Genomic DNA, 21140 nt, shown 5'->3' on the forward strand with positions numbered 1-21140 from the left:
GCCTTTCTGTGCGGAGGTTGCTTGTTCTCCCTGCTCCTGTAGGTGCTGCCGTTTTTTTGCCCACCGTCCAAAGAAGTTCGGGCTAGGTTAGGTTAGGGTCATTGGCAAGTGCATATTGCTAGTAGGTAGGGCTGGGTATCGGTACTCGATACCTTTTAAGGTATTGACCGAAATAACCCAGTACCAAGTAATATCCCTTGTCCCAGGTCCATCCAAAAATAACGCAAGTGGGGTACCCAGTGTGTTGGACTCCAATACCGAGGGGCACTGACCAAGCGACGGTATCTGGGAGTGAGAACGTGTTGACCAAACAAAGAGTTATCATCCAGGAGGCCAGGGTTTGTGTCCTGTGTGAAAACATCATCATATAGTTTTCTTTGTGTTAACAAGTGTTAAGTTTAACTTTCACTTTTGAAATGTAGTTATTTGAAGCCAAAACACAATCATTTTCCCTAATCTTAACTGTTTTTGTTGCCTAAACCTAAAGAAGCCTTTTTGTTTGTGTTCAAAACGTAACGTTTCATCCAGTTTAAGAACGTGTTAAAAAATGTCGCTTATAAGTTTTGCTTTCACTTTTACAACATAGTAGGCGTTTTAGGCCCCTACTGACCCACATCTATGGTCCTAATAGTGACCGATAACGCTTATTTAATGGCCTGATAACAGTCCAATATCAATATTTGTACTGGAATGCAAAAACAAAAAGGAGAGCGGTGGAGCTCCACCTATGCTGCAGCAAAGGACATGAGCAGCAGGATGCTATTAATGACAATGATAAGATTGCTCCTGTATGAGCAATGAGCCTCCTCCACCCAACTCCCACACAAGGGTTGGTGCTCCTCATGGGTAACATCATCTACTCTCATTATCCCTCGATCTGTCAGCTGTTCTCACTGTTAGGTCCATGGCCACTGACTGATAATGTTTTCCTAATAACTTCCAGTTTATCCTGCTAATACTAATGAAGGACAGACACAACATGGGGAAAAACACAAGAGGAAAATCTGGTGACCAAATGTTCTCATCTGTCCATTTGTTAGAGCTGTACTAACAAGATCACAAGATAGCAGCAACTATGCTCTTCATCCCACAACTGTCCACCAATGTTTAATCCCTGTGAGCTATCAAAATAATTCAAAACATATGCAGGAAAAGGCGAGTTTCAGTAGCGAAGAGGGACAACGTGAACACAGAGAAAGGGAACGGTTAACTTCAAGGTTAGTGTTGTATTTTCTTATGCAATACTGAGCTCCTGCCAAGTGATCTGTTTGGCCACACTGGTCTTCCTACTGAGCTTTATTTGACTTTATTAAACGGTATTTATCCAGCAAAGATTCACTCAGCAGGCATGTTCTTTTTCACCAAATGTCCTGTTTCACACTCACACCATTTCACACATTTACACCTGGGAGCATCCCAGTGTAACCACAGGCCTCTCATAGGCGCAGTTTGAACTTTAAGGTTCTAGAGGGAATGTAATGTGTACAACAGAGGCTGCGTTTACACAAAAAATAATAATTAGGTACAAAATATTCAACAAACTTCAATCAGGCTTTTGCCACAAGCACAATACTGAGACAGCTTTACTAAGAATACCCTATGACATTCTTACGCATGCAGACAAAGGGGGAATATTCCATCCTAACCTGTTGGTCTTAACTGCTGCCTTTGACACTGTCGATCATGCTATTTTACTTGCAAAATTGGGTTGGCATATCTGGTACAGCTTTAAACAGTTTTTATTCTTATTTGACAAATACATATTTCAATGTTTGCATCAACAATCATGTATCCTCCTCAGCTCCCTTGCGGTGCTGAGTCCCTCAGGGGTCGGTCCTTGGACCAATCCTTTTCTCGTTGTACATGCTTCCTCTGGGTCATTTGTTCAGCCGCTTTCATGACGTGTTATATCACTGTTATGCTGATGACACACAGATCTATTTCTCAGCTAAAACAAATAACCTGACTCAACTGTCCTCTCTCCATGATTGCCTAGCAGTCTCTTAACTTTCTCCACTCAAATTAAGCTAAAACTGAAATTCTTTCAATTGGAACTGATAATTTTGCCACTGCAGTTCATCAGTTTATTGGCCCGTAACATTCAAATATCAGTCCTACCGCTAATAACCTTGATATCATCTTTCACCAGTATATGACTTTTGACCATCATGTCACTAACTTTTCCAGTCCTGTTTTCTCCAGCTGAGGAGCTAGGAAACATTGCAAAAAGCCGATGCATCTTGTCTTCTACGGATCTTGAACTATTAATTCACACTTTAATTTTCTACCGTCTAGACTATTGTAATTCCCTCTAGACCTGCCTCAGTCAAACTACTTTAAATCATACTGTATAAGTCACTGCATGACCTTGCATCCAGTTACAATCTTGGCTTTTCTATCCATCCCCCGCTCCAACTGCAAAAGGTGATCGGGCCTTTTCTGTCTTAGCCCCAACCCTCTGGAATCACCTCCCCCAATCTATCAGAGCGGCTGAATCTTAGGACTGCTTCAAGACGCTTCTAAAAACCCATCTTTATAGGCAAGCCTCTTTATAGGCCTCATCCACATATGTTTGTGTTTGTGTTTTAAAAGGTGCTATATAAATAAAGTTTTACTTACTTACTTACTCATAGTTACTTACAAGCTGGTGGATTTTCATATCCTGACTAATATGCCCAATGAGTGATGGAATATTGTGAGAATTACCAAAGAAACCACACTCTCAAACCACAAAAACCCGACAGTAAACCAGAGATGATCGTTACAAGCTTGTTGATAGACCTTTAGGCTACTCCGTGGTGTCTCATATGAGCCTTAGCATATATGTTAAAACACAGAGAGGTCTAGCGTATTGGGATGCTGTGTGTACATATTACACCGTGTCCTAATTGAATGTGACGAGACGGGAGCGAGCATCAGCGACAAAATCATTTTTATTGCAGTGTTTGTTTTCTTCACGATCGATGCAGCGCTGCGCAGAGCGATGACGATCCGAGCTGAACTTTGGTGGGACGCCCTGTTTCTATTTACTTCTGTCACTTACGTTGAAAGAGCCGCAATGGACGAGGAACGGCTGATTCGTGAAGTTGAAATGAGGAATTATAAACAGCACCTCCTCATTTCACTACAAAAATTTAAATAAGGTGGCAGCTGGCTGGAGGAGGGAGATCGCCAGAAGATCGCCTGAAAGTTTCCTACTTGCTGTTGGCTGTATTGTATGTCATTTCCAGTAAATACCATAATATAACACATGTTTTCTGTTTAAATCGTAGGCAACCAACGTGGGAAGATAGCAAGTATCATCCATCTCACCATCTGTTTCCAGTCTGATCTCGAGCGCACAGCTGATAGGTATGTGGTTTGTTTACATCATGAAACAGAACTGCATATTTAAAGATGCAGTAGGTAAAATTGGAGCAAATATGATTAAAAAAGTTATTTTTATAAAATGGTCACTATATCCTGACAGTAATCTGAAAAAAAATCATGTTCCTCTGTGTCCTCCGGTGTCCTCCGGTGTCCTCCGATGCTCCTAATGGCATCTGCAAGATTTGACAGACTGGAGGAAAACAACCAATCAGAGCTGAGCTACAAGATCTTTCTGAAAACATTTGTAATCCATCATAAGACTCTGACTCGTTGATAATTCCTGAACTGAACTGAAGCTTTCACTGAAATACACACGTGAGGGTACATTGTAGCGGAGCTCAAAACACTTTGAACATATGCTTTAATTTGGTATTGACAATCGTGTGTGGTCGCCTGAACGCTGTGGAGAGGACTCAGCGTCCAGTGTGTTTTTGTTTGGCTCTGTTAATTGACACATTTGGGTGAATGCCATCTTAAATTAAATGTTTGAAGTGAATCCCCAGATATACCCGACTTCCGTTTAAGTGTGAGCATACAGTTTGATGCAAATCGTTGCCCATTGAGCTTGATTAACCCGGTGAATCGGGCTTAACCACCTAGCATACAGTGCTGCTACAGCTGACAAACAACAACTAGTGCGCTGCCAAAACTTTCCGGGTAAAACTTGCTCTCCAGAATTTCTGTTTGCGGTTAGTAGACATAAACATCTGTTGGGTCAAAGGGCGTACCGAAAGGATGACGCAGACCGAACCGAACGTCCTGTACCGAACGGTTCAATACAATTACACGTATCGTTACACCCCTAGCTGTAGGTGATGTAAGTACCTTGCAACAATTAACATTTTAAGTAGTTATCTGCATGCTTCTGATCACTTAAACTGCAGTTCATACAAGGGCTGTGTATTGGGAAGAATCTGGCGATACGATACATATCGTGATACAGGGGTTACGATTCAATACATGGCGATATATTGCGATTTTTTTTTAAAATTAAATTTTAGGAAAATGTCATAGTATAAAGAACACACCACAAGCATAAAATCTGAGTAAAAAAAAAGTTGACATTTTTATGCAATCAGAACAGATGATCTGGATTTGCATTTATCACAGTCCCTGTAACATCCAACATCATAGCACTACTTTGAGAGGGCACATACATAAAGTATTGACTGAATTAAAGGTCCCATTTCATGCTCATTTTCAGGTTCATACTTGTATTTTGTGTTTCTAATAGTACATGTTTACATGCTGTAATGTTCAAAAAACACATTATTTTCCTCGTACTGTCTGCCTGAATATACCTATATTTACCCTCTGTCTGAAACGCTACGTTTTAGTGCATTTCAATGGAATTGCAATGGAATTGGGTTGCTGGGCAACAGTTTTTAGAACATTTAGAATGTTCAAGTTTAAAACCGTGTAATGGTTTAAATATTGTGTATTTGTGACATCACAAATCTTTAAACATGCAATTTCTGAATACACGCTGTGTGTGTTTCTCTGTTTATTGAGCGTTTTGATACTTAAACAGTATTTATATAGCACTTAAACCTGCTATATAATGTAAAAGACCTGAAAATCTCACTTTTTACAATATGGGACCTTTAATCTTTGCATATAAACTATTAATTAAAAATCAATAGTGTTTTTGAGAATCGATACAGTATCACAAAACATAATATCGCGATATTCAGTATTTTCTTATACCCCTAGTACATACATGTATGTATCATTCTGGAGTAAAATAAACCAGAGATTCAGTCATATTTCATACTTCAGTAATGCTGACAATAATATTAGAAGGGGGAAGTTGAGCAAGTGGGTCAACTAATCTCAACTTTTGCCAAAACAATACTTTTGCCAATGCAACGTTATTTGGCAACTTATTGCACATCCTTTGTAGATTTGTTTGTAACGTGACTGCCATAGTTCTATATTAGTCACAAATGTCTTATTTGACGTGTGAAGCAGTTGTATCAAAATCGTGGGGAGAATGTGCCAGTAACCGCTGGGGAAATTGTGCAAAGAGAACAGCTTTTGGCTTAGTTTTAGTCATAAGCTGTGTTTGTAAAGCCATATTAGCTTCAGAAAATTTCTCTATTTCCATAAACAATATTAAGTATACATAATAAGTATTGTTAGCTTCAAATACACATTTGGTTTGCCATAATATGCATAAAGTAGCTTATTTTTCCTAACCTTACTCAGCACGCATGCCGTCTTTTTGTGTTTTCATTTGTGCCCATAATCACAGTAAAGAACGCCCTCTTTAAAGGCTTAGACTATAGACTTTAATGCTTCATAGGCTCTTTGCAGCTGGCAGCAAAACCCAAAATACAATACATAATAACTCCCAACAGAATACAGGAAGACAAACTGCAATCAACAATGGAAAGAGCAGTATAGAGGCTGATTGAGCGAGGAAGTGGGGCCGTCAGCTGGAGAGCTTGTTGTGGAGTAATTGTACAGAATGCATCCCGGCAGTCACGTGCTGTCCGATACGGTACACTGGAAAAAATGAATTCCGTGAAGGAAGTTTCACATGAATGCCGTACAAAGATGGATGATGAAGTCGGAAAGTAAGGGAACGTTTAGCTGTAATTCAGTGATAACCTTTAACCCTTTCAGACTCACAGTATGTACACTTGAAATGCTGTGTCATTATTAAAAAGAGATAGGATCAGTAGCCTATTGGGCTAATGCTGCAAAGTGAAGACATGAACACTCAATTTAAAGTAGCCGAAAGCCAGTATCAGAAGAAGTAGTGGAACGAATGGGAAAAGGGTACTCAAAATAATACATTTCTTGCCAATTTATGGCCAAAAGGATAATCCCGATTATTTTAATCAATATTGAGATCACGATTATTTATCACAATTATTCATAGATTTAAGGGACAAAATATTTTCACTGCAATTTCACATTTAAATAAACAGAGCGCTGCTTTCACTTCCACGTTGTGCTGCATTCTAACCGTCAAAAATTATTAGGAAATAAATTACTGTATTTTTATTTAAATATTTGCTTTGATTAAAAAAAATGTTGTCATTAGTAGTTGTAATTATATATTATAAGCTGTTTAGAGATAGTGTTGGGAAGGTAAACAGGTCACAATTTCCTCTGTCCAATGCTCATTTGTACTGAGCAGAGCTTGAACGCACCATAATGTAACTCACGGAACCTCCATTAAATGGAGCTGTCTAGCTCCGTGCTGTCGGCAGACGAGTCGGTCACTGTGAGCAGCATCATGGGGATGAATTGCAAAATAATAAGTGTCTGATTAAATGAGTTGTTCCAAATGTTTTAAGGTTGTTCCTCCGTGGCTTATTTTGGACTTGCAGTTGTGATAAATTGCAGCTTTATGTCTTCTTCACTCACTATGAAAAATTCCATATTCATAAGAACAAGAACCAACTTCCCTGCACTTTATTAATTAATTCAAACAATATAGCAGCATCTTACCTAATGTTAAAAACAAAAAAGCCAGTAAGACCTTTAAGTGATTAAATTAACATAATATGATACATATAACTTCGGCATTATGAATAATTATTTTTTGCTTTTTTATTGTATATGTTGATTGTATATGATGTACATGTGTACAATAAAGGCATAAATAAAAAGTACAGTACAATAAAAAGTAAGTATAAATAAAAAAAACGTGAAAAAAATGTTCAGAATGCTTCGATGACATCATCGAATGTTCCGAGTGCTTCGATGACATCATAGAATGTTCCGAGTGCTTCGATGACATCATAGAATGTTCTGAGTGCTTCGATGAAATCATAGAATGTTTCGAGTTCTTTAATGTTTTGTGATGTCATAAAGCCACCAGGTCTGGGAAGTTTACATTATAGTGGCTCTCAAGTTAGTACGAATTGAAGTTAAACTCGAGATCACACCATTGTGAGAGAGAGCAAAGTTTTTCAATTGAGACAGAACGGCTCATCAGTGAGACAGACTGCATCTACTCATGGCATTTGGAAGAAGACTCTACCAGCGACAAATGGAGTGTGATATGGAACACCCCTTCAACCTGGAGAAGGAAGGGGATGAATTCAACATTTTGTTGGATTTGGTGGAATTTTACAGCAGGAATTTCATGCACAAACTGGACAAAACCACAAAAGACCTGGATCGTCAGAAGGAGCTGAATCAAATGTTTATCAGCACACTGAAAGAAGAACTGGAAAGGACCACGGAGATCAAATCAGAGATTCTTCAAAAGTTCGAGGACCTCAGAGTGGCTTACATGTCCAGCCTCCAACGCTTCTCAGCTGAGCTTCAGGCTGAGAAAGACAAAAATGAAGCTCTTCAGCTGCAGCTTGAGCAGCTGAAGGTTTCACATCAGGTCAGCCTGAGCTCTCAGGAAGAGAAGGTGAAGCAGTGTAACACCGAAGTGGTCAGACTGATTGTGGAAAAAGGGTCCCTCCAGAAGCAAGTGGAGCACTTGAATAAGCTACTTGAGGAGAAAAACAACCCCCCGCAGGTCGAAGAGAAGACCACCAAGACCAGACCAGGCAACTGGAGGGGCTGGGAAAAAAAAAGCTAGTGTAAAATGCATATATGCAGTATATGTGCATAGTGTAATGTGCATATACTGTATGTAAAAAAAAAAAAAAAAAAATTAAAGAAAATAAATTAAAAATATATATGTGTATATATAATCTATATAATAAGTATGTATAAATAATCACTCAATCAATGAATAAATAAATAAATACTGGTATTTTCATGGCATTAAATCATCATCCATCCAGTGCTGTCAACAGCTGATAAGGTAAAAGATAGGTTATGATTTTAATAATTCCCAATGTAGTAGGCTAGAGAGTTTTAGTTTCTCATGACCTAAATAATGTTACAGCACCTACGTTACATGTGTTATATATTCTGCATGGTCCCTAATGAATGATAATTATAATAATGAATAAATTAAAGAATACAAATATAAGATACATTCAAAGTAATGATTGAAATGATAAAGAAAAATCATTAGAAAATAAAAAAAACATAAAAATGTGTTAAAAAAATTATTATTGAATAAAATGTATGAATCTGAATGCCTGATGCTGATTTTTTATTTATTTTTTTACATATATTTGACATATAACAAGAGATATATGAACAATTAACACAGGGACACCGGATTAAACTGGGGAAATGTATTTTTTTATTTTTTTTAGCCAGAATATTTTTGTCATCATTGGGAAAAAATTCCACAATAACCATTTAGCATATTACAATTTAAGTGTTCTAAGAAGTAACTAGACTTCTCTACAAATGGTCAAACTACGCAGCGCTGATCAAATATGAATCAATATTCTGTTACTGTAATGCCTATTTCTTGGCTCAAATGTTTTCAGAAACATCTTGTAGTGTACTGTTTAGCTGTTAAATGAAAAAAAAATTGCTGGTGAGCGGTGCTTCGTATTTCCTCAACCGATCTCAACATGGCTGCCGGGTCACAAACTTTCTCACAGCTAAACAGTACACTGCTCAGAGACGGCAAGGCTCCAGCTCGGCTCTGATTGGTGGTTTTCCTCCGGTCTGTGAAATCTTGCAGATGCCATTAGGAGCACCGGAGGATACAGAGGCACATGATTTTTTTCAGATTACCTGTCTCATGCACTACTGTCAGGATATAGTGACCGTTTTATAAAAATAACTTTTATTAATCATATTTGCTCCAATTCTACCCACTGCTGCTTTAACTATGGACAATCAGGAGATTAATCGTGATTAAATATTTTAATCTATTGACCGCTCTAGAAAACACCTGACTGGTCATTGTGATCAGTGCCAGTATGATTAATATCTTTATTACATGCAGGAAACTTTACAGTACAAAGACAGGACATGTTTAGAGAATAGACTGTTAGGGACTAGTGTAAAAAGTATATTGGAGGCAATGGGGAGGGCAGAAGAAGGCTGTGAAGCCGCCCACCTGACCTGACTTATGGAAGTCACAAAAGTGTATGCAAAACACAGGAAGGCCTTGTTCCATTAGCACCAATCAACCCATGTTCAGTGTTCATTCCTCAAATCAGTTGGATATCTGTGGAAATACTGAGCAAAGTCAACCAATCTGGTAAGATTGATGTTTTTGTCTTTACATTGTCATTTTAACTGAGAGTTTTTTCCTATGTTTGCGTTGGCTGTCTGTAATCTGTTGTAGTGGTTGGAACATCTTCTATGGGGAGATTGCAACATGTTCCAACAGTTTGAGAGAGTTAATCACGCTCATGATTAACATCCATTTTGCTTCTTCTGCAAACATAACTCCCTCAGGCAGGGCTGCTATTACTATTATTTCATGGCAGGAATCTCTTGTAACCAGGCTTTTGTAATATTATTGAGATGATGCAATATGATGAAAGACCGCTGCAGGATGGTCTTTCCATCAGGTACGTCTGTAGCATCTGCTAGCATAAACACTTGTGAATGTGTTCGTCCCAACTCTCCCACTCCGGGACTTGAATTTCACAGCTATATAGGACCTCATCCCTCGGCGTCAAACAAAAAAACAGAGACTACTATTTTGGCAAATCTTCCATGTCTTGCTCTTATTATCCCCTTTCTTTCTCTCCACTTTCTTCCATCCCACTCCTCCTCCTCTCTTTACTTTCTCTTTGAGTTGTTGTGTCTGCCGCGCTGCGTTCCCTGGCCCGCTCTCCGATACGAGCCCCTTGTTTTCTCCGAGCCAGAATCTCCCCAGTGCAATGTCCTATTAGTGAAAATGAGACATGGGAGTCAGGCTACAGGAATGCTCCTTTTTCCCCAGACGGCCTATCAGTTACCGTGATGGAAAGTTATGATGATACGTTTTACTGCGTCTGTAGATTCTCTGAACTAACTTTAGAAATCACACACTGTATTCGTCCTGCTCCTCCGTCCAGATAATGATACGATCAGTCTTCTGGATTGTGAATAAAATATTTTATAGAATCGCAACACAAGATATTGGGGGAATGTTTTTTTTTTTTAAAAACATCACCTCAATTTATGAAGGAAAGGTTAGCTAAGGTTGTCTCTATCCGCTATTTATCCGCTAGTTCCTTGGATTCCCTTCATGTTTATGAGGTTAAAGCTTCAGTAGGCAGTATATTTTTGGCATCATTGAGCATATTGTAATTCAAGTGTTCTGAGAGATAACTAGACTTCTGCACCTCCTTATGGCTCTGTTTTCAGGCTTTAGAACATCTAGCCTGTGACGGGAGACTTTGACCAATCACAGGTCATTTCAGAGAGAGAGCGTTCCTATTGGCTGTGCTCCGGCTGGTGGGCGGTGTTTGGTATTTCCTCAACTGACTTTCTCATTTTACAGCTAAACAGTACACTACAAGATGTTTCTGAAAACATTTGAGGAGAGAAATAGGCAATACAGTAACAGAATATTGATTCATATTTGATCAGCGCTGCCTAGTTTGACCGTTTGATCGGAGTTTGCGAGTGATTGACAGACGGCTCTCATAGATGGCAGCTGGACAGCAGACTCCAGATCAGCTCTGACTGCTTGTTTTCCTCCGGTCTGTGAAATCTTGCAGATGCCGTTAGGAGCACCGGAGAACACCGGAGGACACAGAGGCACATGATTTTTATTCAGATTACCTGTCTCATGCACTACTGTCACCATATAGTGACCATTTTATAAAAATAACTTTTTTCTGCTGCTTTAAAGGGGCACTCCACATATTTTTGCACATCAAGTTTAGTCAACTCATCATGTGATATCCTACTTGTGAAAACAGCTGCATAATGTCTTCTGTAGCTCTGTTGATGTCATTAAGGTTATCTCTGCTAAAAAAACTTGAATTGAAAGCATTTCTGTGAGCATGGCATTTAAAAGACATCGGCATGTAGCAGGGAGGGTTAAATAAAAGACGCTATGCAATTGTATGATGGGAAATGTAGGATCAAGGGGTTATGGAGCTTGGCCTGTAAAAAATCTGGATAGATATCTCAGCGTCTGCTGCATTGATTTTGACCTTTGGGACATGTGATGCTTATCTTCAGGTCCATACTTTGGGTTTCTATTAGAACATGTTTACCTGCTTCAATGTTTGAAAAACACATTATTTTTTTTATACTGTCTGTCTGAATATAGCTGAATTTTACCCTCTGTCTGAAACGCTCCGTTTTAGAGCTTGTCTCTTTAAGACCCCCTCCTGAAAAAGCACAGTCTGCTCTGATTGGCTGATTGCAAAGGTAGTTCTCAAGCTGTTGGCGGTCATCATCATCGGTGGTCATTCAAGGCCCGTATGACTGTCCTCTGTGTTGGGTCGTCTACTTGAGGGTCCATAGATGGCTGTAGAGGCCAATCCACATATCACATACTTTGATCCACATACATTGGTGCAGTGTGGGCAGGTGTAAGTTGTGGTGGTGGTTGCTGGTATAGGCACGGCGGAGTTCTGTTTGCTCCTTCCTGCATGGATTTCTTCAGTGCAATGTGCTCCCAGTTGGTTGATTGGATGTAGAATGTCTTCAGACTGGTCTCGATACTGTCCTTGAAACGTTTCTTTTGCCCGTGGGGGGCTCGTTGACCTTCCTCCAGCCAGGATCTGTTTGGGGAGACGTGTGGATGACATGGCCGGTCCATCAGAGTTGGTACTGCATTATTGTGGTGGTGGTGGTGGTGGTGCTGGTCATGTTGGCTTCCTACAAAACACTGATGTTGGAGCGCCCCTCCTCCTTGCTGATTCTCAGAATCTTTGTAAAGATCTTTGGTGGTATTGTTCCAAGGCCCTCAAGTGTCTGCTCTAGATGGTCAATGATTGATTTGGGTCGGTAGGCGCTCCAGATACACAAATTTATGAGCACAATGTATGTAGCATGTTTTTAAGTTCTGTTATCCACTTTTTATGCCTCCACGCCGGCGACAGCTGTTGCTGGAGGTGTTATATTTTCGGGGTTTCCGTCCGTACGTAGAATCCGTCCATTCTCGTGAATGCGATATCTCAGGAATGTCTCGAAGGAATTTCTTCAAATTTGGCACAAAGGTCCAGTTTTTACTCTTCAAAACAAACACATCCAGCAAAAAAAAACAGGAACAGCTACAGTCTCCCTTTAAACTGATGCAACAGCTGATGATGAGCCAGCGATTTATGAAACGGCCCAGTCCTTTGAACATGAATGACATTCAACTGATTGCTTTTATCACTGCATCATGTTTTCATCTACAAAATGAATTGTCTCCAATACTCAGGCTTTTTGTCAACTCTGCAACAAGTTCCATTTATATTATCTGCATCCAGAAATATTGCCTGCAGATGACCTGGCCATGCTCCCAGTATTACAAGTCTCTGTAACATGTGTTTAGTCAATCAGAAAACTTGTGTGTGTGTGTGAGCGCTGCGGGGTGATCCGCCGCTGTAAATCATGACTTTGCGATTAGTGATAAGCCCCTTTTTGAAGGGCTGGGGTGCGATAAAGCCGTGAGGGTCGGTGTGTGTGTGTGACAGAAAACCACCGAGTGCTGCCAGATACCGCTGATGACATCATGAAGGTTATCTCCCTGTCCAACAGACGTGCACGTGTCCTGAATGCATGAAAACATTTCTACAAGGAATATGACACACACATTCTCCCTCCACTTACTCATTGCTGTTTCTCGTTCCTTAAATCTGCTCTAATCAATACTTTTCTGTTAACTATGGATCAAATAACCGAAAGGTGTTACTTGTAGTGACAAACTTACCAATAATTCTTAACCCACTCTGCAGTTCCCCTCCATTTTACAGTACTTTTTAGCATCATTCAGCTTCAGTTTGTTGCACTGTTCCCAAGTAGACAAAACAAAATAAAAACAATTAATACAGGTTCAAAAGAATACATTAGGGAGGGGATAAGAAGATAGATATGTTTGAGCATTAAAGGGAGTTTGAGTGTTTTGAAGTGGGGTTGTATGAGGTACTTATCCATAGTCCATGTATTACTTACAGTGGATGCCGGTCGGCACGCCCCCGGCTTGGAGAAACAGACAGGAGTTACAGAAGCAAAGCAATGTACTGCTGTGGACGGGGGTGGTAGCAAAATGTATTTTAGCCACCTAAAAGAAAGGCCCACCTTAAATAATCAACATGAGTTTAAGTGTACGCTATATTTAGAATATTTTTGCCGGTTTACCTTGCCGTGAGACAGCTATACAGTCTATCTTTCCGGCGGGGAACTGAAGCCGTTATCTTTGCTCTCGTCAAAGCCACCAGACTCCACTGAAAAAATACAGTAATTATACCTCGCAGAACATGGGAGTTGCTGGTCTACAGCTGCCTCGATCGGTTATTTAGTTTGTGTTATTGTGTGACTTTGGTGTTTTAAATGGTTAGTTCAGATTCACCGAACTCACACAATAACACAAACAAACTAACCGATCGAGTCGGCGGCAGAAAAGCAACCCCCGTGTTCTCCCCGAGGTAAAATTATTGTTTTTTTCAATGGAGTCTGGTGGCTTTAGTGAGAGCATAGATGGATGCAACGGCTTCAGTTCCCTATCAGAAATGGCTGTCTAAGAAACAAGGTTAAACAGTGAAAATATTCTAAATATAGCGTACACTTTAAACTGATATTGATTTTTTTAGGTCGCTAAAATACGTTTTGCTGCCGGCCCCGTCCACAGCAGTACATTGCTTTGCTTCTGGCTGGTAACTCCTGTCTTTTTCTCCAAGCTGGGGTCGTGTCAACCGTCATCTACTGTAGGTAATACACTGACTATGGATAAGGACCTCATACAACCCCACTTCAAAACAAACAAACTATCCCTTTAATAAGAATGTTTTAGAGGTTTTCATAGGTGTATTTTTTAACTTTAGACAGAGCCAACTACCCCCAGTCTTTATGCTAAGCTAGGCCAAACACATTCTGATTCCAGCTCTGTGCTGAACGCACAAATCAATCGTATCATCTCACTTTTGGGAAAAACAAAAAAGAAGCCAATACGCATATTTCCCAAAATGTGGAACTTTGTTTAGAAGGTGCAGCCAGATGCTTATAAAGAAGATGAAATTGATGAAATCAACCTGTTCATTTGCAGCACTTTGTTTCTCCCCAAAACATGTTTATTTGCCGGTACAGAACAGCTGGTACTCTCCCTCTCTCCACGTCCCCCCACCCCATGCGGTGCAGTGCACCAGGCGCTCTGCAGAGACGGTATGTTCTCCCTCCTTGCCGCCTCTACATCTGGCCGCGTTGTGTTGAACCTCCCAGCTCGGCCGACAGATAAGCCCCAGTGATGGATACGCGGTGTCACCATCCAAAGCCCTGCCTATCTATTACAGCGCACAGGCCGTTTCATGTGGTGGCTCTGTATGTATGGGTGAGCTGGTTTTCTGTGTGTGTGTGTGTGTTCCTTGGCAGGGAGGATGGTTCACATATTGGGTCGGTGGGTGTGTGAGGTGAGTGGGTGTTTGGAGGAGCTGTGACTGGAAAGGGAAATTATTAGTGGGAGTAGAAAAACGAAGCGTAGAGGAAGATATAGGGGGACAAAGTTGAGAGAGACAGATGGAGGGAGGCAGCGCCCAGAGATACAAAATAAAGACAGAAATGAGTTTCGAACAGCGACAACTGTTAGAGTGGAAGTTATAATCTCCTGTTTTGTTATATTAAAATATAATTTTTGCTACTCCACTACCAGTTGCTTCCTGTAAATATTTAATATAAAACAATACTGATAACCAGTCCTGAACTAAAAGGGAAAAATATTACACAATCTCAAATATCATCGACAGGAAATGCAAGAAAACAGCTTGATCACCTTGTTTGATGACCTTTGACCTTTTGGAAGCGCGACACCAAAATGTAGAGACTGAAATAGTTAAATTCATTCACCGGTAGCATCTACAGTATAAAGAGAGAATTTTTTTTTTGTGCTGGAACTGGATCTTTAAGTAGCTTCTGGGGGCTGAATATCTTTCTTGTCCTTTCCGTCTAAGCTTTGAACTCTGTTACACTCCTGGCTGTGCATCAGTGACTATGTCTACAGGCACACTAATATTCCACTATTATTCAGAATATGACAATATTGTAAATTTGATATGGGTCGTGTAAACAACATATTCCGTTTGGATATTCTGATCAGACCTTATTCCGAATGGAGCAAATTCAGATTAAGACATGTGGGATATGTTGATATTATTCAGGTTTTAGGAGCATTCTGTGGACATGTATACTTCGCATTCAGAATATGCGTCTCAATTTGGGGTTTTTATGGCAGTTGGCGAAACACAGCCTATTTCCCGTTTTACGGCCAGCTCTGTGAGTTGTACAAAAACCAACTAGCCGACGGTTTGCTTGGATATCAACAGTTTATTTGGATGTCACTGTGATCACTGACTATTGATTGGGAACATACATACAGTATGTAAATTGATTGTAATGTAGGATGTTGTATTATGTGATTTTATGTATGTTATGGTATCATGTTTTTTTATTTTTTCTTAAAAGCTTAACCAAAGACAAGGTCTGCAAATTAGCTATGGCTGAAAATCCTTTATACGTCGCATCGTTTGCTCTTTAATTAGGTGTAACAATGCCTACATGTGTTGTCCCTGTCAAATTAATATGCGCAAATATCGCAACGTCGACCTTTTCAAGAAGACGGTTGAAGGAGTAAGAATGAGTATGCACGGCTGCATGTAAACGGGGGTATTAGTGGGATATTCATGTCCATTAGCCATGGAAACAGTTTAGTGGGAATATTGTCTTTTTCGGAATAAGGACAAAAAACTGAATATTTTCTGCACATAGTCAGTAAGTGATATTAAAGCAGGACTATGTACATTTTGAAAGAATAAATCACATTTTCTTCCTCTCACAAATGAAACTCAATAAAGGGCGTTCTCATGTGCGTGCATAAGATAAACAAAACTGGGACCCACTCATAGTAAAACAGCTCCATAGCGCTGTACTCCACAGGGAACCTTTAATGCAGGGTCTATTTAAGGGTCTTCAAAAGTGCTTGTTTTTGTTGTTATAGACACCCCAAAGATATTCAATTTAATGTCGCATAAGACAAAGAAAAGCATGCAGATCATCACAAATTGAGAAGCTAAAACTAAACACATTTTGGCTTAAAAAACAAATTGTTAAAATGATTAATTGATGTGAGCAATTCATTTTCTTGTCCGTGGATTATTCATTTAATCATTTCAGCTCTAATTTCCACATCTTTCAAAAAATTATTTACCAGACATAAACTGGCTGAAACATGAAGTGTCTGTGATCATATATGTGTGCTTAAGTTAGTGTTTGTGAGTGTGTGTTTCCGTGTGCAAAGCAGTATCTAGCCCTCTTTGCTCATTATCTAATAATTGTGGGACTTAACTGTGCCGTCCACTTTCACATCTCCATCAGTGATATGTTCAACTAGTGGGCAATAACTCATAGAAATTTATCAGCACCGTCCAGTTGTCAAGGCCCCTAGCAGCTCATAAACCTCCCCAACATACCGGTAGGAAGATTCAAGACCCCCGGTAGAACACTCAAGACCTCCATAAAGCTGCTGACCAGTAAGGAAGTGAAAGTAGCAGGCCTTTGATCAAGGGTTTTGAAAATCTGGGAAAGTGAATGAAAGATGTCCTACCTGTGCCCTCAGCTATAGTGCTATCAAGTAGCCAGCGAGCAAGGTATTTAGTCCCTCTGTGTGTATAGCGTAGTTAGAGAAGACATGGACAGTGTTTTGTTCTCTACTTTGCTGGGTCATTGTGTTTCTGGTCCTACTGGTGGTTGCCTGTACTGTTGGGGAATTGGGGAACTGAAGCTTTTTTTTTACTCTGTATAAGAATGGTGAGTAGATGTAAAGGTAGAATCATTATATTCTCTATGGAACACACTGAAATGGGAAAATCTGGAAAAGTTAACATAGTGGAAAGCACCTGTCTTGTGGAAAGCATTGTACATACTGTACGTCAGAAGATTAGGAGAATAAAATGGCAAGATTTTACCTCTCATGCAAGAGAGTAGGGCTGCAAATCACAATTATTTTCACTGTTGATTAATCAGTTGATTATTTTTTTTCAATCGATTAGTTGTTTGGTCTATATAAAATGTTAGAAAATGGAGAAAAATGACGATAAGTTTTCCCCAAAGCCCAAGATGACGTCCTCGGATGTCTTGTTTTTTTTCCACAACTCAAATATATTCAGTTTACTGTCATAGAGGAGCAAAGAAACCAGAAAATATTCACATTTAAGAAGCTGGAATTAGAGAATTTAGACTTTTTTTTTTCTTAAAAAATGACTCAAACAGATTAATCGATTATCAAAACAGCTGGCGATTAATTCAGTAGTTGACAAATAATTGATTAAACTATTCATTGCTGAAGCTCTAAATGAGAGTGAAGATGGGATAAATTTATGTTCATGTTTATTTTTTATTCAAGACGACTCATCATAAATATTGTGACATTTTATATGAAGGGAAAAAGAGGGATTTTGATATAAAAACAATTTTTTTACATTTATTTGACATATGCCAAGAGGTGGCTTACATATTTTTCAAGTCATTGTGTGTATAAAAGTGCTTTATATTTGCTAAAGAGTAATCCCCAACTTTATATTAGTACATACAAAATCTCATAAATCTCGATATCCAATAATTTGTCCTGTTCAGTGTGATTTCTCCAACACTTCCGTAACTGCTTCAACTGTCTGCTGTCACCACAATCTTTTGAAGCTTTAGCTTCGTCAAGAAGTCTTTACACGTAGGCTGGGTTTCTAGAAACCGCTTCCAAATGTGGGAGGTCAAGTAGGGTCGCGTTATGTTGCTGCAGGTTGAGGGTATGCATGTCAATATATGTCTAATACCCAGATAGATTAAAACAATCAGCTGATCATGTGGCATGTCTTGTCTCAGGAGAAAGACGTGAGACGGATGATGTGAACGGTGAAATGCAGGAAAAATGACACACATTGCTACCTGTTTCGACAGCGGCTGCTTGTAAACTGGTGGCACATCATGTTACTGGAAGGGTTGGTGTTCTGTTTATTTGGGTTTGTTTGGGTCAACCAGATTTTAGATCAGGTGAAGTTAACAGTCTATTTGAGTTGGGTCTGACTGTTATATTTTGAAAATTAGTTTATTCACAAGGTCCGTTTGGATCCAGTCCAAAATTTGCTCTTGAAGAAAAATTCTGTCTTCCTCTTTTCGTGCTGTAAAGCAATCCAGGAGTTTCTCCGCTAACATCCAGCCAGTGAGGTACTTGAACTTTACTTTTTTCATGCTACTTTATACTTCTACTTCACTGCATTTCAGAGAGAAATATTACTTCACTACCTTTTATCAGAAAGACTTAATCACTAGTTACTATAAAGGTTAAGATTTTAGATTGCAAAACATATAAGGAGTTTATAAAGTCAGATACAGTGCTTTACTATTAAACTCACCAGTAGTGTCTAAAATAAAATTGGCCGCATATTGACAAATAACTACATCTATACGATATCCAGAGCATGAATACAGCATCAAAGAACAATTCACTATATGTAAAGATATAGTTGAGTAATATCTACCTGAGCACTGCTTTCAGTGTATGTTCGTGCATCTTAACATCCCCCAATGGCTAGCTAACGGCTGCCGCTCTGCTCCCGTACAGCGGTTACAGCTGATAACGCCGTCCCGACCGACGCCGACGTTTCGGAAGCGTAGCCCCCACCCTCTGGTTCCCCCTCAGGTTAACACTATTAGCTCTGTCAGTAGTGCTGCCTTAGTTTTCACTGTTAGCGCCGTTAGCACCGTTAGCTTCGAGCTGCCGGCCATGTTGAGAGCCGTGCGGAGGCAATAGAAATACTCCCAATCTCACATTTGGCACCTTTAAGTAACATTTTGAATGCAGAACTTTAGAATGGAGTACTTTGATACAATTGTATACTTTTACTGAAGTAAAGGATCTGAATACTTCTTCCACCACTACATCCAACCACAGCTGGAGAGTGGAGTGGAGACCCAAACAGACTGCAGATTTTATCAGCAATGGACATGTTTACTTACAGTAAAATATATGAAAGCCTGACTACATTAACTGATCTGATTGCACCAAACAACTGCAGCTTTCCACTTGTAGTCGTTCAGTTCACAGATGCTTGTTTCCGCTGGAGACCTGCGACCCTGTGCTTCGACCCCCCCCCAACTGTGTAAAAGTGTAGTAAAAGCTTCCAGACTGGCTTTTCCACATTGATGCACAGTTTCCGCTGTGATCAGTAGTGGCTTTTTAGGAGAGGGCCAGGAGGTTTGTAAAGGGAGGTCAACCAACACACACACACACACACACACACACACACACACAGAGGCTCGGGTCCACAGAGGAAGGAATAGTACACAGGGGCCCTCACACACATGAGATGACATGGAGGTGTATATATATCTATTTGTATGTGTGTGTTCATAACTACCCATGTGGTTATGTACTGGCGCATGTTTTGACTGCAGTATGTCAGAGCGGTGCAGTAAAAGCAGCCCTGGAGCACCATAAAGCCAACTCTTACAGTACACGTTGTTGCCCCTCAGCTAAATAAGTAAAAACAATCCATTGTTTTTAATAATGAGTTGATTTTCAGACTGAGGCTCATGTTGTGTTTTTCATTTTTCCCATGTTGCTGGATGGCAGCAGAAATGCAATTAAAGTCATTGTGTCATTAGGGCATGTTGCCTGTGAGCAGGAATTAAAAACACCACAGCACAGCTACAGTACCTTGTGGAGTGAACACAGCTTTTTGTAGTAAACACACATACATATATATACAGTAACTAGAACTTGCCCCAGCAATTAGAGCCCAATCAAATTTTCCTCCGTGCTTGTCAACAATCTTCCCCACATACATTTTTTTTCACTCATTTATCTCTTTATGTCCGCATGCTTCGACCGTCCACCATTTTCCAGAGTTGTTAGTCGGCATATTCTTTCTCTCTTTGTCTTTCTCCATCTGTCTGTTTTTTCTGTCTCTATCACAGGCTCTTGGTCTCTAACCCCTCGTTCTGCCTTTGTGCAGTATTTTGCATTTGAAAAGACCACCCATGGGTGCAGGAGGGGGGCAGATTCTCAAAGAGGAATTGGTTTAGAATATTAATTGTTTTTTTTCTGTTTTCTCCTGGGAAAAACTACCCACATTAACACCGCCTGCGACTTTCATTTAAAGGGACCATGTCATGCTAATTTTCAGGTCCAAACTTGTGTTTTGGGTTTCTACTAGAACAAGTTTACTTGCTTTAATGTTCAAAAAATACATTATTTTTGTCATACAGTCAGTTTGAATATACCTGTATTCACCCTCTGGCTGAAACGCTCCGTTTTAGCGCCTGTCTCTTTAAGGCCCACCTCCTGAAAAAGCCCAGTCTGCTCTGATTGGCTTGCGAGGAAAACTATGGTGCACCTTTGTAAAGGTAGTTCTCAAGCTGTGGCGGTATATTATAACGAGCCTTCATGTGACATAGGAAGGGGAAACAAATCTGAATGGTTTATTATATCACGTTTGTCACATGTACTTGTATCGAAGAAATGCCCCCGACTTCATCACCCTAAAAAAAAATTACTAATCCCTGAACAAAATCCACAATTTGAATAAAGTGATTCAATGTATTAAATTAGTTTTTATTTGGTTGAGTTTTTTTTAATGAATATAACTTGTTAGTTTCGTTAACATAAATAAAGTGATGATGTCTTTACAGATTTGCCAAACAAATGCTGATACATAATATGATCCCTTTTTTTTGTAACAACTAAATTAATTCCCTATAATAGTATTCGAGCTGAAATCGATTTTTTGTTATTGTGGTTAAATAAA

The 21140-nt window shown here is 39.6% G+C and overlaps 1 long non-coding RNA gene across 5 annotated transcripts in view; it reads left to right on the forward strand.

The window, feature by feature from the left end:
* The window catches only part of LOC119479398, a 379295-nt gene that overhangs the window by 99454 nt on the left and 258701 nt on the right, over positions 1-21140 (forward strand). For 4 of the 5 annotated variants that reach the window (XR_005204671.1, XR_005204673.1, XR_005204674.1 and 1 more), the window contains one exon: positions 3273-3351. The exons of the other annotated variant lie outside the window; for it this stretch is intronic. This is a non-coding gene — a long non-coding RNA (uncharacterized LOC119479398). The remainder of the gene's footprint in view (positions 1-3272; positions 3352-21140) is intronic. 5 annotated transcript variants of the gene reach the window in all.

This window comes from Sebastes umbrosus, chromosome 20 (genome assembly GCF_015220745.1).
Source record: "Sebastes umbrosus isolate fSebUmb1 chromosome 20, fSebUmb1.pri, whole genome shotgun sequence".
NCBI lineage: Eukaryota > Metazoa > Chordata > Actinopteri > Perciformes > Sebastidae > Sebastes > Sebastes umbrosus.